The sequence below is a fragment of the Equus caballus genome, chromosome 6, assembly GCF_041296265.1.
Source record: "Equus caballus isolate H_3958 breed thoroughbred chromosome 6, TB-T2T, whole genome shotgun sequence".
Taxonomy (NCBI): domain Eukaryota; kingdom Metazoa; phylum Chordata; class Mammalia; order Perissodactyla; family Equidae; genus Equus; species Equus caballus.
Window position 1 is genome coordinate 63,660,545 of NC_091689.1, and position 15,076 is coordinate 63,675,620.

The following is a 15,076-nucleotide window of genomic DNA, read 5'->3' on the forward strand; positions in this document are numbered from 1 at the left end:
ATTCTAATTTTGCACATCTTACTTTTGATACAAAAACTCACTTACTTATTAAGTTCATTTCAATCTTAGCCAACTTGACCATGCGTGAAACTCTTTTCTCAGTGTTCCTCTTCTGCAAACCTTCTATAACTTTATTTTTTTACATCTGGAATTTGTTCTTTCCTATTTCCTATAATCACTTTTACTTTAGGACAAATTTACTTTCTTAACAAAAACATATCCATTCCTTATATCTTCATTTACTGAAAACATGCATTTTCTCATAGCATAAAATTTTTTTAATGTGGTAAAAGACATATTTACTAATAGACTCAAACATTTTTTAGTTTTCTGTTATAAGAAGTCAAAAATAGATAAACCTATGTTTTAGTAATTGATGTCTAATATTTTATCTTATCTGGAAATGGTCTAGATACTCAAAAAAAATTTTATCATTTAACTTAATTTAGCAAAACTATAAGGTTTTTAAGTTACAGAAAGGATTGTGAAAGCTATTTTTAAGTACATATACCATAACACAATTATTGTTAAAAAGTTCACCTAAAAACCATTTAATCTTCCTTACATCTATTTAGTTCACTTGTTCCCAATAATTATGTTTAGATCACCTTCATGAGACATTAGACAAAGTTAACCATCAATTTTTTTGCTTTCAAATTTTTTTAACAGAGACAACATGAATTTGTTTTTGTTTTTTTTTTTTTTTGCTTAACCTAGGTAGAGCAAAAGTTTTACACCATGTTAACTGAAAAACATTTGGCTTAGTTTATATTATATTTAGAAGTAATTTACATAAGCACTTACTTTAAGCCAGTTAAATAGAGCTCTTTTAGAAATTATACCATCCAGAGGTACAAAAATATCACATATTTATAACATATACATATACACACACATACATAGAGATCCCATAGCTATTGTTTTAAAATTGGTGCTATGAATCAGGTACAGTAATACAAAGCTTACTAGTTATGAAAGAATAGTTGGATCCAAATTTTGTTTCTGGCAGGTGGAATAAATTAAGGTTACCCATTTAGATGGCTAAAGTTTTTTTCTACTAATATTTGTGGAGAAGACACTTAAGATGCTAGATTTGGGGCAATGGTGCTTCTATAGCCATTTGCCTCTTTTTGATTTTTTTTCTTTCAGTCTTAGGAATTGGTGAACATCTGGATAACAGTTCCCAGAGAGGTTACAAGCTTTTTGAGGTAAATGAGGCAGGTTTTGGGGATTGGTGGAAGACAATGGGTGGAATTTGAATGGTTTCTAGAGATGCATTTCCAGTTTTGCAAAGATTTGTAAGATAAGGCAGTTTCTCTCAATTCCTCAGAAATTGCATTGTAACTTAAATGATATCAGAGGTTGAGCTACCTGTCCAATTACATCATCCCTAATTTGCTTCTTTTGCCTCTGAATATCAGCTTCCAATTTTGGCCAAATTTCTGATCATAAGTTACTAAATCCTTTCAAGTATCTTGTTAGGCTTCAGCCGGGACAAACAGTAAGTATTTCTGGCAGTATTAAACAACTTCATTAATTTTTAATTTTAATTTCCCCTTGCCTGCTTAAGAGAATAATTTAGCAGTTTACCAGAAAACTTTTCAGAGTCTCATTACCTCTCGGAGAGGCTCATATAGGGCCCTCTTTTGAAGGTAGATATGGGGGTGTCTGTACAGGCATTAACTTAACAGAGTTTTGTATAGTCTCTCCTTTTAGGTACCTCTCATATCTTAATTTTTCATTAGATTTTCCAACGAAAATTTCAATAAGGCTATTTTGAAGCCTTTGCTTTTAAGTACACTTCTTAAATGATCTTATCTAATTGGAACGTTCCTTCTAATAGCCAATGTAATTCCCCTGAGGGCTGGTAGCAGTTGGTAGGACCCTAGCCACAAATGGAGTTCAGCCCACATTTCTGTCTAGCCATATCTGGCCACAAATGGGGTGTAACCAACATTTCTCTCCTGCCATATTTTGGGACCCCTAACTGATGGTTACCAAGCCAAGCTCTCAGGACATGAAACAAGCTTAGTAAGATTTTGCTGTTCTTTGTAAATATTTACAGCTTCCAAAACCATAATTTTTAAGCAGGTGTGCCAGAAAGTGGCACACTTCATTCTTTAGAAATTTAAGATTACATTAATCTGTCTGGTCTGTGGTTCTCAAATCTAGTGTACAAAAAGACAAGTTTTGGAAGCTCAAAGGATACCCAAAGTGGCCACTGTAATTTTAAATTTTAACTAACTTTAAATTTAATGGTCATGACATCTTCAGTGTCATGTTTTCTCCTTTGAACAGTAATTTTTTTACCAGTAAAGTGAGTTGATTTACAAAACGTGACTTTCACACAACTTTTCATCAGGACTTTATGATTTTATGGGCACAGGTCCTTAATAACATTTACTTATAGTCTACAAAAGGCCAATCACAAAAGCATGCTCTAGGTTTTTCCCTTCCATTTAATAAGTCACCAAGTCACACTGAGACTTCTGCCTGCACATTTCTGTTCCCCACCTGCTTCTCTCCTTCATTGCTGCTTCTCTCTCCTGGCAGCAGTCTCCCAGGTGGTCCCCCGGCTCCTTTCTGGATCTTCCACCTCCTCCCTTATCTGATACAGCTTCCATACTGTCATCAGAGTGCTCTCTGTGAAAATCTTTTTCTAAATCATTCACTCCCCAACACAAAACCATAATAATATCTGCTACTGGTCCAGCCAATTATGATATTCTGGGCACTTTGGGTACCTATTTTCGTATCTAATACTCAAGAGTCTCTGCCACCCCACCATAGAATCTATTTTATCCATTTTCAGAGATGTTAGCTAAATTTCCCAAGATCAAACAGCTGCCGGTCAAGTCAGTTTGACCACAAGGTCTGTGATCTTACCTACAATTCTGACTCATTCCAATGGCTCCAAATTTCATGACTGTATACCCCATTAGTAAAAATGTTAGCATGTGTGGCAGATTGTATTTTCCAAAGATGGCCACAACATTATCTTCCATTGCACATGCTCTTCTGCTCACTCCCATCACAAGGTGGAGTTTATTTTCCCCACCCATTTGAATCTGGGTGGGCCCTGTGAGTGTTTTCAGCAATAGAATATGGCAGAAATGTAGAAGTGATGCTGTTCCAACTCTAGACAGGTACTTTAACTGGCCTGGCATCTTCTGCACCCTTCTTCTGGAAGGCTCTTGGGACTCCTCCACTTGCAACCCAGCCACAATGCTCTAAGAAACCCACACCCCATGGAGAGGGCATGTGCAGAGTCACTAGTCAACAGTCCCAGATGAGCTCTTAGTCAATATCCAGCATCAACTGCCAGCCATGTGAGTGGCTATCTTGAATATCCAGCCCTGACAAGCCTTTAGATGACTGATTGAAACCACATGAGAAGCCCCGGGTTAAAACCCTGCTGAGTCCAGACAATCTACAGACTTGAGAGAAAATCATACATTGTTGTTTTAAGCCACAAAGTTTTGGGGTGGTTGGTTATATAGCGATGTTAACACAAATAGCACAGAAGCCTAACGTATGTCTACTTAGTTATTTATGCAAATAACCTAATATATAATGTCATACATAAAAATAAGAAAAAGATGAGAGAAACATGAAATAATTAGCATTTTAAAATATCTTCCTAATTATGGTTGTTTTCTTGTACCATCCTTGGCTAAAGGCCCAGTATACACAAGGGCCAAGCAATCATTAATGACAGTAGACATAATTCCCTTTTCAACAGTCTTCTTGATGATACCAAAATTTTGTGGCCCACTGCTTATCAGTTCTGATTAAATCATTGATATTTTTATCTCAGAATATGAATAATAGAGAATTTGTCATGAGAATTGGAAAAATATTATCTGTCTTGTTTTTGTTATTTTGTTGTTTTTATATTACTAATATTTTCTTTATTCTGGTTTTATGCTTTTAATTTTTTGTTTCTGTTTGTTTTGTTTGCAGAAATCTTTTAAAGCCAGTTGTCCCTTCTACAAGGATTGACAATTAACAGTGGCTGACATAATCTGTATATCTCCTTAACCAGCCTCACAGAAATTGCCACAATCACAGCCAACTGAAAGAGAGCGAAGTGCGAGGCTGCACAGGTGACCCCTCCGAACAGTGGAGCAACCCCTTCCTCCCTTCAGGACACTGCTTAACGGTTGTGATAGTGTGACCATCTGACAGACTGGGCAGAGGGTGCCCATGTCAATCCATGTGAGTTCAATATAAGCACGATTGCATTTTTTCCTTCATGTTAGAGAAAACAAATATAATCAATGCTCTGACGCCTCGGTGGTCTCTGTTGCACATCCCAGGTGCACACACTCCACTTTGAAACTACTCAGCTCAAAGTGCTGACTCCTGAGCTCAGTCTGTGGGGTTCTGCATGTTCTGGAGCTGCCTGTCGGCATTCTCTCTTTACCTCTCCCTTCCTAACCTTCCCCTCTCCCTCATTTGCACTTCCATTGTCCTTGGTATGCACAAGAAGCAGTGTGGAAAGTCTCTAGGTCATCTTGAAGTACGCTAAAAAGGAATGACAGATGGAAAGAGAAACAGACATCGGAAGATTCTAGATAGAAAGATTAGAAATTTCATTTCATGTTTGGAAACAATTAAGCTTCTAACTTTGCTTTTTACAGAAATAGAATCACATATCAACTTCTGAGAGGGAGAAAGTAATCCTAATTAAATGAGATTTGTTTTTTAAAATCCAGAGTATTATATCCTGGTTTGCTTTAGAGAACATTTTGTTTTACACCAGTACATAAGTAGCTGCTCTGCTTTCGTTAATCTATTTTGAGGAAATTAACAGCAAAAAGAAAGGGCAGTGGGCCGTGGCCAAGGCAGATGTATTAAGTTTTATTCATGATTGTTAAGTACATTATTTACTTTAGAATCCACAGCATACCCCCAATAAGAGAAACTAATTTTAATAAGTACATGGTAAATAGGAAAAAATGAGAAGTAGTTGATGATTGACAATGAACATAAGATATGCACCAAAGGAAAACGAAGCATTTTGGATTACAGTAATCTTTCAGAAAAAGTTAATGAAAATGCTTTTCTTGTGAGTGTTGATATATGTTCAAGAAAATATAAAATACTTACTTCTCTCTGGTGTGTCCCTTTTTCTCTAACACATGCCACTCTCTCTCAGAAGTAAACATGGCACTCATTGCCTCCTCTGTGAGATCGTTCCAAGTACGCATGCAACAGAGAGATGGACGGGATGAGAGAGTCCATCAAAGCTTTCTCTGGTAAAAATGCCAAGGGCACACCTTGTATATCTGTCAGTCCAGCATGCTTTTTATGAACCTGAAATACTCTAGTTTTAATAAGGAGAGAAGGCACAGAGCCATGCCACGTATCTGTCACCTGGATGAAATAAGGGCCTGCCGTCTTTAATGTTCCTCACTGGCCCTGACAACTTATAGACCAGAGTTGGGGTATGGAAGTGATGAGGTCTTTAAACAAAATTTGTCCTTGCTCTTGCTGCTTCCATATTTAACCTAGTCTGAATACAGACTATTGCAATGCACACCAAAACTTCCCCTTTCGAATGCCATACTCTACCCTGAATGGGAGAGAAATAGTAATAAGACAAAGACATGAAGCCTGACAGTGGGTTGACGGTGACTGAATGAGAGGAGGTTTTACTAACACAATAATCTGAACTATCCATTTCTTTATGCCCTGGTGGTTTTAGCAGCTTGCTGGACAATTTGAAGTGAATGAAAGAAAAACTTTTCTTTTGTCAAGAGGGAGAAGGGCCATTGTGAAAGGGGAGGTGGGAAAAGAGAAAGGCACGATGCTTCCTCCTGGGATGTTTTCCTGCAGGCAACGCTTGGGAAACAGTTAAGGGTTGAGAACCTGGAAATTGATCGGCCTCCTGATACTTGTCTTCTCTGCTACTGCTTGGAAAGTTTTCCTGTCCCCCAGGGGGTGAGTTCTGCAGCCTGGAGAAGCTAGTTTAAGCTGACATTTCCTAGAGCTGTTATGGCCCTTGATGATGGCCCTGCTTGTTTACATAGCAGTCTCCTCCTGTCTGGGCAGTGACTTCATTCTCTTTTAGATTTCCAGTGCTTAGGAAACAGCCAGGCAAATGTGTGAATCTCAGAAAATATTTTCTGGGACCAGCCCTGTGGCCTTGTGGTTAAGTTCAGCATGCTCCGCTTCAGTGGCCTGGGTTTGGTTCCCGGGTGTGGACCTATACTACTCCTCAGCAGCCAAGCTGGGGCAGTAACCCACATACAAAATAGAGGAAGACTGGCACAGATGTTAGTTCTGGGTGAATCTTCCTCAAGAAAAAAGAGGAAGATTGGCAACACATGTTAATTCTGGGCGAATCTTCCTCAGCAAAAAAAAGAAAAGAAAATCTGAATAAATTGAGTGTATAAATCCATCAAGTTTTTGGTTAAACTAAAAATCAATATGATGGATGTTAACTAAACTTGTTGTGGTAATTAAAAAATTGATAGATGAGGGGCTGGCCCAGTGGCATAGTGGTTGAGTTCACACGTTCTGATTCCAGGAGCACAGGGTTCGTGTGTTTCGATCTTGGGTGCGTCCTATATACAGCTCATGAAGCAATGCTGTGGCAGTGTCCCACATACAAAATAGAGAAAGATGGGCACAGATATTAGCTCATTGCCAGTTTTCCTCAGCAAAAAGAGGAGGATTGGCAACAGATGTTAGCTCAGGGCCAATCTTCCTCACCCCCCCCCCAAAAAAATAATTTATAGATGAGCTGATATGTTTTACTTGCACACACGCACACGGGGAGAGAGGAAGAGAGCAGAAAACAGATATCTATATGACCTCAATTGTGTTAGGCATAAAAGAACCAAAAACGGATTTTCAATGTGGCCATTTATTCAGGTTCTGTGTCATAGATGTATCGAAACTTACTAAAACTGCCCTGATCTAGTTACAGGATATTTTGCCTATCTCCCCTAACTTCCACACGTTTCTGCATAGTCCCCTTGGAACTTTTTCTGAATCTTATGAAGCCACGAGTTCTGAGTTCATTACAAGATTCTGTTTCAAGCTCTAGCCCCGTTATCTAGTAGATACATGAGCTTGGGCAACCACTAACGTCTCTAAACCTCACGTCAGTGTCTGTGATCCTCAGCTACTGTCCTCGTAGAAGCAAAAGGGGAAGATGTAAGTTAGAGCGTTTTGCAAACTACTGAACAGAATGTGTCACAGCTGTTTCTTTGTTCTAACGTAAGGTTCTCAGGCATATAGGGAGAGGCTATAACGCAGCGGTGAAGCCCACAGACTCTGGAGGGACATTGCCAGATTCGATAGCTTTGCAAGCTTAGTCTGGTTACTTAACCTCTCCATGCCTCAAATTTTCCATTTGTGAAATGCTATTAATAAATTAGTTTTCGTGGGGATTAAAAGAGAGAATTCACGTAAAGCCTGTGCTGGCACCCAGTGAGCTCCCAATCTGTGCTAGTTATACTTAGGACAGTGAAGATTCATATTGAATCTGAAGGTCTTTTGAGAAAATTTGGCATCTGTGAAACTTGAATTATTTCTAATTTTAGAGGGAAATAAGGACCCATAGACACTTCACCTCTCTATAAACTGAACCTTGTGGAGTGGATTCCTTAGAACCCCGTTGCCCAGCTGAGAAGTAGGAGTTTGACCTGAGATGTGCCATAAATCCTCTGGCAAACTGACCACTCCATGTGGCCACACTTCTACCATGCTACTAGGAGGTCCACTGGCCGCCTTTCTCAGATTCCTGGAGGAACATGCAGGACAAGCAACTTTCTGCTGGGGTTCCTTCAATGTTTGGATGTGGTGTAGCCCTCAGGTGAGTTAAAACTCACTTCCTCAGAAAGTCTGGTTAATTTTTTCTCTACTTTTAAAAATTGGTCTGGAAGCTCTTTCTCCATAAGGATGGAGCATACATGTGTAAGGATGATGGCACCCACTTTTTCCCACTATAAGTAAGCCCAATATATGGCAGTCTCAATCTACAAAACACATACATCATAGGGTTTCTAATGTGCAAAAATTTTGCCACCGATGGCTTTTAAATAGCAGTTCACTTTGTGCATTTGAGTCTGATTAGTTTATAAAACAAAAGTAGATATTATGACACAACAATAATGCAATCACCTATTGTATAAAGGTAGAGAACTGTATTTCTCCCTACCAGTCTATCTTCCGCCATAGAAAAAGGTGGTTTTAAAAGCGTGAGCATATGTGTGTGTTTCATGTTTACAGGTTTTGTGTCACATATTTACATATTTTATGCTATAGCCATTCCAGCTACTTCAAACCATCAGAATAATTAGAATCAAATTTGACCCTACTTGATAATTAATTATTTCTGATCAAATAAAATATCCTACAACAGGTCTAAATTGCAATTTATCATCATTATACACCTTTTTAAAGCAGAGAGCAGTAAAAAGTAAGTAAGGTTTAGACATAGGAATTTGGAGGAAATATAAGGAGACTAGTGAGAAATAATTTGGGGAGGTAGTGTGAGGATTATAAGGAACATGTGTGCTGATAACTTAGTCTATGGGCAATGGGAAACCTTTTTAAGGTACTTTAGTTGAGAAATTGTACATGATATCATTCTCCCAACAGTGTATAGAATGGGTTGGAGCAGGAGGAACTGGAAGAGAGGAGCCCTTTTGGGAGTGTATTCCAGTGTTCTGGGACCTAACCCAAAAAAAGGAGCCAATGATGAATGGTAGAAATTCTGCAGTCTACAGAATGAACACTGACTAGATGGCAGACCAGGGGGAGAAGACTAATTTTCACTCTAAAGCCCTCATTCTCCCCACGACATGCTTTAAATATGTAAGCATTAATGGACAGTTCCCAAGGATGGATGACTCTCAATATGAGACTGTTCTAAATCTGGAGCCACACGCCAAGAGCCAATATTGCCCTGGAATTCTGCCTTTAATGCATGTGATCTGTACTTTTCCTGAAAGTCAGCTTTCATGCAGTGTGGGGCTTGTGGTGTTGAGAGGTCTTACATACCAGTTGACATGCATTCTCAGTGGTTTGCTCTCTTGATCATGAGAGATATCACATACCTTGGAGATCTTTGTGTATTTAACGAGACATTTAGCATTCCCTCTACCTTAAGGCAACCGAAGGATAAACGTTGTAAGAGAAATAGCTGTAGACGGAGTGAAGATTTATGATGTATCCTTGGTAAATTTTGTTTTAATAGCTTCTGTTAGTTACAGCCTCATAAACTGTAAAGTTCCTCTCTAAGGCCACTCCATGCCCCTTCCTTGCTTCTGTAACTTTCTGCTAATAGAATACATAGTGTGTGGTTACTCTACAGATTGCCAGGTGCACATCAAAGGAAAGCATGAAAAACAGAAAACAAAAGGAAAAACTGCGTTAGTCCATTCTGGCTGCTCTAACAAAGTACCATAGATGGGGCAGCTTATAAACAACAAACATTTATTTCTCATAGTTCTGGAGGCTGGGAGTCCAGGATCATGGCACCAGCATGGCCAAGTGAGGGACCTCTTTCAAGTTGCAGACATCTCATTGTGTCCTCACACAGTGGAAGGGGCAAGGGATCATTCTGTAGCTTTTATTTATTTATTTATTTATTTATTTATTTATTTATTTATGCTAGGAAAGATTGGCCCTGAGCTAACCTAACATCTGTTGCCAATCTTCCTCTCCTTTTCTTTTTTTCAACCTCCTCAAAGCCCCAGTACATAGTTGTATATTCTAGTTGTAACCTTCTGGTTCTTCTACATGAGCCACCCCCACAGCATGGCTACTGACAGATGAGTGGTATGGTTCTGCACCCGGGAACCTAACCTGGGGTGCCAAAGTGGAGCATGCTGAACTTTAACCATGAGGCCATCAGGGCTGGCCCAGTAGCTTCTTTTCATAAGGCACTAATATCATCACCTTTGGGGCTTAGGATTCAACATGTGAATTTGGGGGGGACGCATTATTTCATATTTGTTAGGTGATGAACACACACACACACAAGATGTTCTGTATATGAACCACTAACATACACCACAATAACAACCACCCTCTATCAGACACATCCTACGTCAGGCTCTTAGCTCCATACACATTTCATACTCATGACAACACTATAAGGTAGCTATTGTTATAAACCCCATTGTACAGATGAAAGAATTGGAAAAGGTGCAATGGTTTCCTAGGATAACTCACAAGACTCAGTGCTCACAGCTATAATTTATTACAGATTGAAAAAGGAAACAAAGCAAAATCAGCAAAGGGAAAAGGAACATGGGACAAAGTCCAGAGGAAACCAGGCACAAGCTTCCAAGGGTCTTCTCCCAGCAGAGTCACACAGGGTGCACTTCATTCCTCCAGCAACAAGTTGTGACAACAAATATGAAATGTCATCTACCAGGGAAGCTCAGAGACTCAGCGCCCAAGGTTTTTATTGGGGAAATGGTCACGTAGGCACCTTCTACTTAGCACATACCAGAATCTCAGACTCGCAGAAGGAAAGCAGATGTTCAGCAGAAACTACATTGTTTGCACAAAGAGTTTAGGCACAGTGAGCCATTCTTATCAGAGAATTGTGGGAACCCTCTGGAAATTCAAGTCCCAAGACACCAGCCAAGGGCCAGCCTTGCAAGCAGACCGTTCCAAGACTAGCAATCTTAGGCCTACTCCGTTAACTCTTTTCTGTGCAAGAGTAGACTGAGGGGCCTGATCAGCTGTGGAGAAGCAGAAGATAGGGGCTGTCACTGAGGTCAAGGGACGTGAAGTATTCAAATGCATTTCTTATGTTCACTTTAGAGATAACCAAACTGGGTATCAGGAAGCTTGATTGCCTCGACCAAAGTAATACACCTAGAAAGAGACAGAGCTGGCACTAGAACTCAGGCCTTCAGACCACACAGGGCAGTTAACGGATATTAAAGTAGAAAGTAGAGATGTCCATCTCTGCTACTGGTGAGGATCCTGATCAATTTGTTTAATTTTTACTCATTTGCTGTAAGATTTTATTACAAAACCAAGAAAATACAAACTGATTTTGCACAGTTAGCTTTTTGGTTTGAGTGATAGCATGGTTAGAGCACTAGACATTTCCAATCAGGTATGTTGTTAATTTACTTTTTCACTTCCTCTCTTTTTTAGACGGAGACCACAAATTGCCATTAATTTATTGAAAAATATTGTGAATAATTCTTAATACTGTGTAAGAAAATAGCAATAACAACCTATAATGAGACAGGAGGGAGAAAAAGGGAGACCTCTTTTTTACACAAGAATGCTAGCTGGTCAACACTGAGAATGATATAATTAGATCAGTCAAGGGAGGCTAGTGTCATCAGATGAAAGGTTGTTGGAGAATGGGATATTCACGGTCTCAAAGTATGCCACTGATTACGTATTAATTAAAAAGGGGGCAATGTCTCTTTACAAAGGAGAGAGATGGTGGCCTTCACCAAGGGATGGTGGCCATCACCATCACCTTTAACGTGACCAATAGAGGTAGCAACAAACATTGTGTGTTTCCTGATGGAAGGCAACGAGGGGTAGACAATCTCACCTCGAGAGGTTTAACCTAAATCTAATAAAGAAAAAACTAGACAAATACAAAATGTAGGACATCCTGCAAAAAACTGGCCTGAATTCTTCAAAACAATGTCACAGAAAACCACAGCAGCAAAGAGATAGGGAAAGTTCTAGGTTAAAAGAGGCTAAAGAGACGTAACAATCAAATGCAATGTGTAAACAAAACAAATTAGCACAAAGCTATAAAAGAAATTTTAAGGCCAACTGGAAAAATTAGTATATGGACTAGATATGAGGTGATCTTACTGCACTGATATTAATTTTCTCAAGTGTGCTATTAGGAGAATGTCCTTATTCATGGCACATGAAGTACTAAGGTGAGAAGTCTGATCACAACTGGAATTTATTTTCATGTAATTCAGCACTTGGGAGAAAGATAAAGCATATGAAAAAGTCAACCATTAATGAATCTAGATAAAGGACATACAGGTATTTTTTAAAATATTCTTTCATGTCTACAGTAAGTGTGATGGTTAATTTTATGTGTCAACTTGGCTAGACTACAGTGCCCAATCGTTTGGTCCAACACAAATCTAGATGTGGCTGTTAAGATACTTTTTAGAAGTGATTAACATTTATTTGAGTAGACCTCGAGTAAAACAGATCATTCTCCATAATGTGAGTGGGCTGCTTCAAATTAGTTGAAGGCCTTAAGAGAAAAAAAGACTGAGGTTTCCAGAAAAAGAAAGCATTTAGTCTCAAGACTGCAACCTAGAAACCCTGCTTGAGTTCGTAGCCTGCCTGGTCTGCTCTGCAAATTTCGAGTCAGGGCTATGACATCAACTCATCAGAATTTGCAGCCTGCCAGCTTGCTCTACAGATTTCAGACTTGCCAGCCCCCACTATCATGTGAGCCAAATCCCTAACATAAATCTCTCTCTCCATATATATCCTATTGGTTCTCGTTCTCTGGCAAACCCTGCCTAATACAGCAAGTTGTATATCCAAATATCCTCTAAATAAAAAGTTGTGAAGAAATTATATAAAAATTTCTATATACATATCCATATAGAAATATTTATATATAATAAAATATATAAATACAGTATATATAAATGCAGTATACTTATGTATATTATATGTAGAACTTATACATAAAATATATAAATAAAATGTATATAAAATATACAAAAGTAAACACACAAAATTTCTTACTTGTCTGTAAAATGTGGGACAGAATAACTAAAAACTACATGGAATCTCCAAACCCCATTTCAACTCTAAGTTATAATCTTTTGCCCATTAAACAAGATATTTCAGGGGCCGGCCCAGTGGCGCAGTGGTTAAGTTCACACGTTCCACTTTGGCTGCCTGGGGTTGGCCGGTTTGGATCCCAGGTGCAGGTATGGCACTGCTCATCAAGCCATGCTGTGGCAGGCGTCCCACATATAAAGTAGAGGAAGATAGGCACGGATGTTAGCTCAGTGCCAGTCTTCCTCAGCAAAAAGAGGAGGATTGGGAGCAGATGTTAGCTCAGGGCTGATCTTCCTCAAAAAAACAAAAGAAAAAAAATATTTCATCCATGAAACAAGAACACGATGTTATTTTTTAAATATTTAGAGAATTTTAAAATCTCAGAAATATGAAGGCTAAAATTTTTAAATTTAAGGAAAAGGTTGGAAGATAACATTGATGAAATCTTCCCCTCACTGAAAAAATAGAACATTAAGAGAGAAAAAAATTTAAAAGTCAGAAAGATTATTCAAGGAGGTCTAACATCAAATTAATAGGACTTTAAGAAAAAAAAAAACAGGGAAAGAAAAGGGGAAGAAATTATCAAAGATATATGACGGGAGAATTTCCTAGGATGAATGACTAAGGACTCATGTCACCATAAAGTTTCCAAACAGTAGAAATAAGACCATAAATTTCCAAACTTTGAAATAAGACTGTCTTTGGACTTCTCATTACTGACACAGAAAACTGGAAAACAAGAAAGCAATTCCTCTAAAATTCTGATGAAAAAATCATTTCTAACCTAGAAGGCTATTCACAATCAAATATCCATCTACTGGGATAGTAAAGCAAAAGCATTTTCAGGCATGCAAAGAAGCAAAACATTTACCTTTCTTTATTTGGCAACTATTGGAGGATATGCTCCACACAAATGAGGAAGTAAACTAAGAAAGAGGAAGCCACAAGATTCAGAAATCTGGGGACCTAACACAGAGAAAGGATAAAGGGTGCTGAGAGGTCTTAGAAAGACAGCTATGCAGCTGGCCTACAGAGAAAGCAGGACAGATTGGCACAAGAATAAGGAGGATAGCAGAAAAAGGAACTGACAGATAAATGGATACATTTGAACTATGCAAAATTATGTGGACAGGCTACTGGAGAGTTGGGAGGAACTCAAAATACATAGGAAAGGAAGCAAATGGAAGAAAATAATGCAATAATTAACTACAGGAAAAACAAAATGTTGTGTAAGAAAAAACATGTAACCATAATACACTAAGTGACTCACCAATGACTTTTAAAAATGTAGTTCCTTCTGCTTCTCAAACCCCCCCCCCCAGGGGCATTCCACTTCACTTGGAGTAAAATCCACACTCCTTAACATGATTTAAAGGAGGTTTTATGGGGCCGGCCCTGTGGCCGAGTGGTTAAGTTTGCACGCTCTACTTCAGTGGCCCAGGGTTTCAATGGTTCGAATCCTGGGCACGGACATGGCACCGTTCATCAAGCCATGCTGAGGTGGAGTCCCGCATGCCACAAACTAGAAGGACCCACAACTAAGAATATACAACTATGTACTGGGGGGCTTTGGGGAGAAAAAGGAAAAATAAAATCTTTAAAAAATAAATAAATAAAGGAGGTTTTATGGGGTGGCCCCACTCCTATAACTTTTCCCTTTGCTCACTAAACCCGAGGAAGTCCCCTTTGTGCTCACTGTGCATGGGACACTACCTCCAGGTCACCCCAAGGATTTTTCATGGTACTTGAGTCTTAGCTCAAAGTCGACCTTTGCCGTGAAGCTCTCCCTGACCAGCCAGTGTGAATTAGTACCAGCTTCCCTTCAACTCTGTCACTATAACATCCTCACATTTTATTTTCTTCCTATTGCATCACTAATTGAAATATTTTATTTGTTCCTATATGAGACTAAATTGTAATAACATTATTACGTAGTACTTATTTGGGACCAGGCACTGTTATAAGTGCTTTACATCGGTTATTTTATTTAATCCTCACAGAGATGCTATGTAGGTAGGTACTATTATTACCACCCTTTGATCCATGAGAAATCTAAGGCACAGAGCAAAGCTGGGATTCACACACCTGGAGTCTGGCCCCAGTCTGTGCTCATAACCACCACGTTACATGGCCTGTCCGTGCAAGAACCATGAGACCAGCAACTTAGCCTACCCTTCATCCTCGTAGCCTCAGGACCTTGAGCAGTGCTGGATGCTTACACAGTGAGCACTCTTCAGTCTTGTTCAATAAATGCATTACAGTAATCTGAGATAATCATCCAGAGGGAAGGCGTGGATATTTTTCC

The 15,076-nt window shown here is 39.0% G+C and overlaps 1 protein-coding gene and 1 long non-coding RNA gene across 3 annotated transcripts in view; one reads left to right on the forward strand and one right to left on the reverse strand.

The window, feature by feature from the left end:
• BCAT1 (branched chain amino acid transaminase 1) overlaps positions 1-15,076 on the reverse strand; it is a 118,623-nt gene that overhangs the window by 89,859 nt on the left and 13,688 nt on the right. The gene's annotated exons all lie outside the window — the stretch shown is intronic.
• Positions 1-15,076, forward strand: part of LOC106783284 (uncharacterized) — a 34,166-nt gene that overhangs the window by 4,712 nt on the left and 14,378 nt on the right. Inside the window, exons 2-3 of one of the 2 annotated variants that reach the window (XR_002808681.2) lie at positions 1,150-1,208; positions 3,964-4,218. This is a non-coding gene — a long non-coding RNA (uncharacterized lncRNA). The remainder of the gene's footprint in view (positions 1-1,149; positions 1,209-3,963; positions 4,219-15,076) is intronic. The other variant, XR_011439719.1, reaches the window with a different exon arrangement.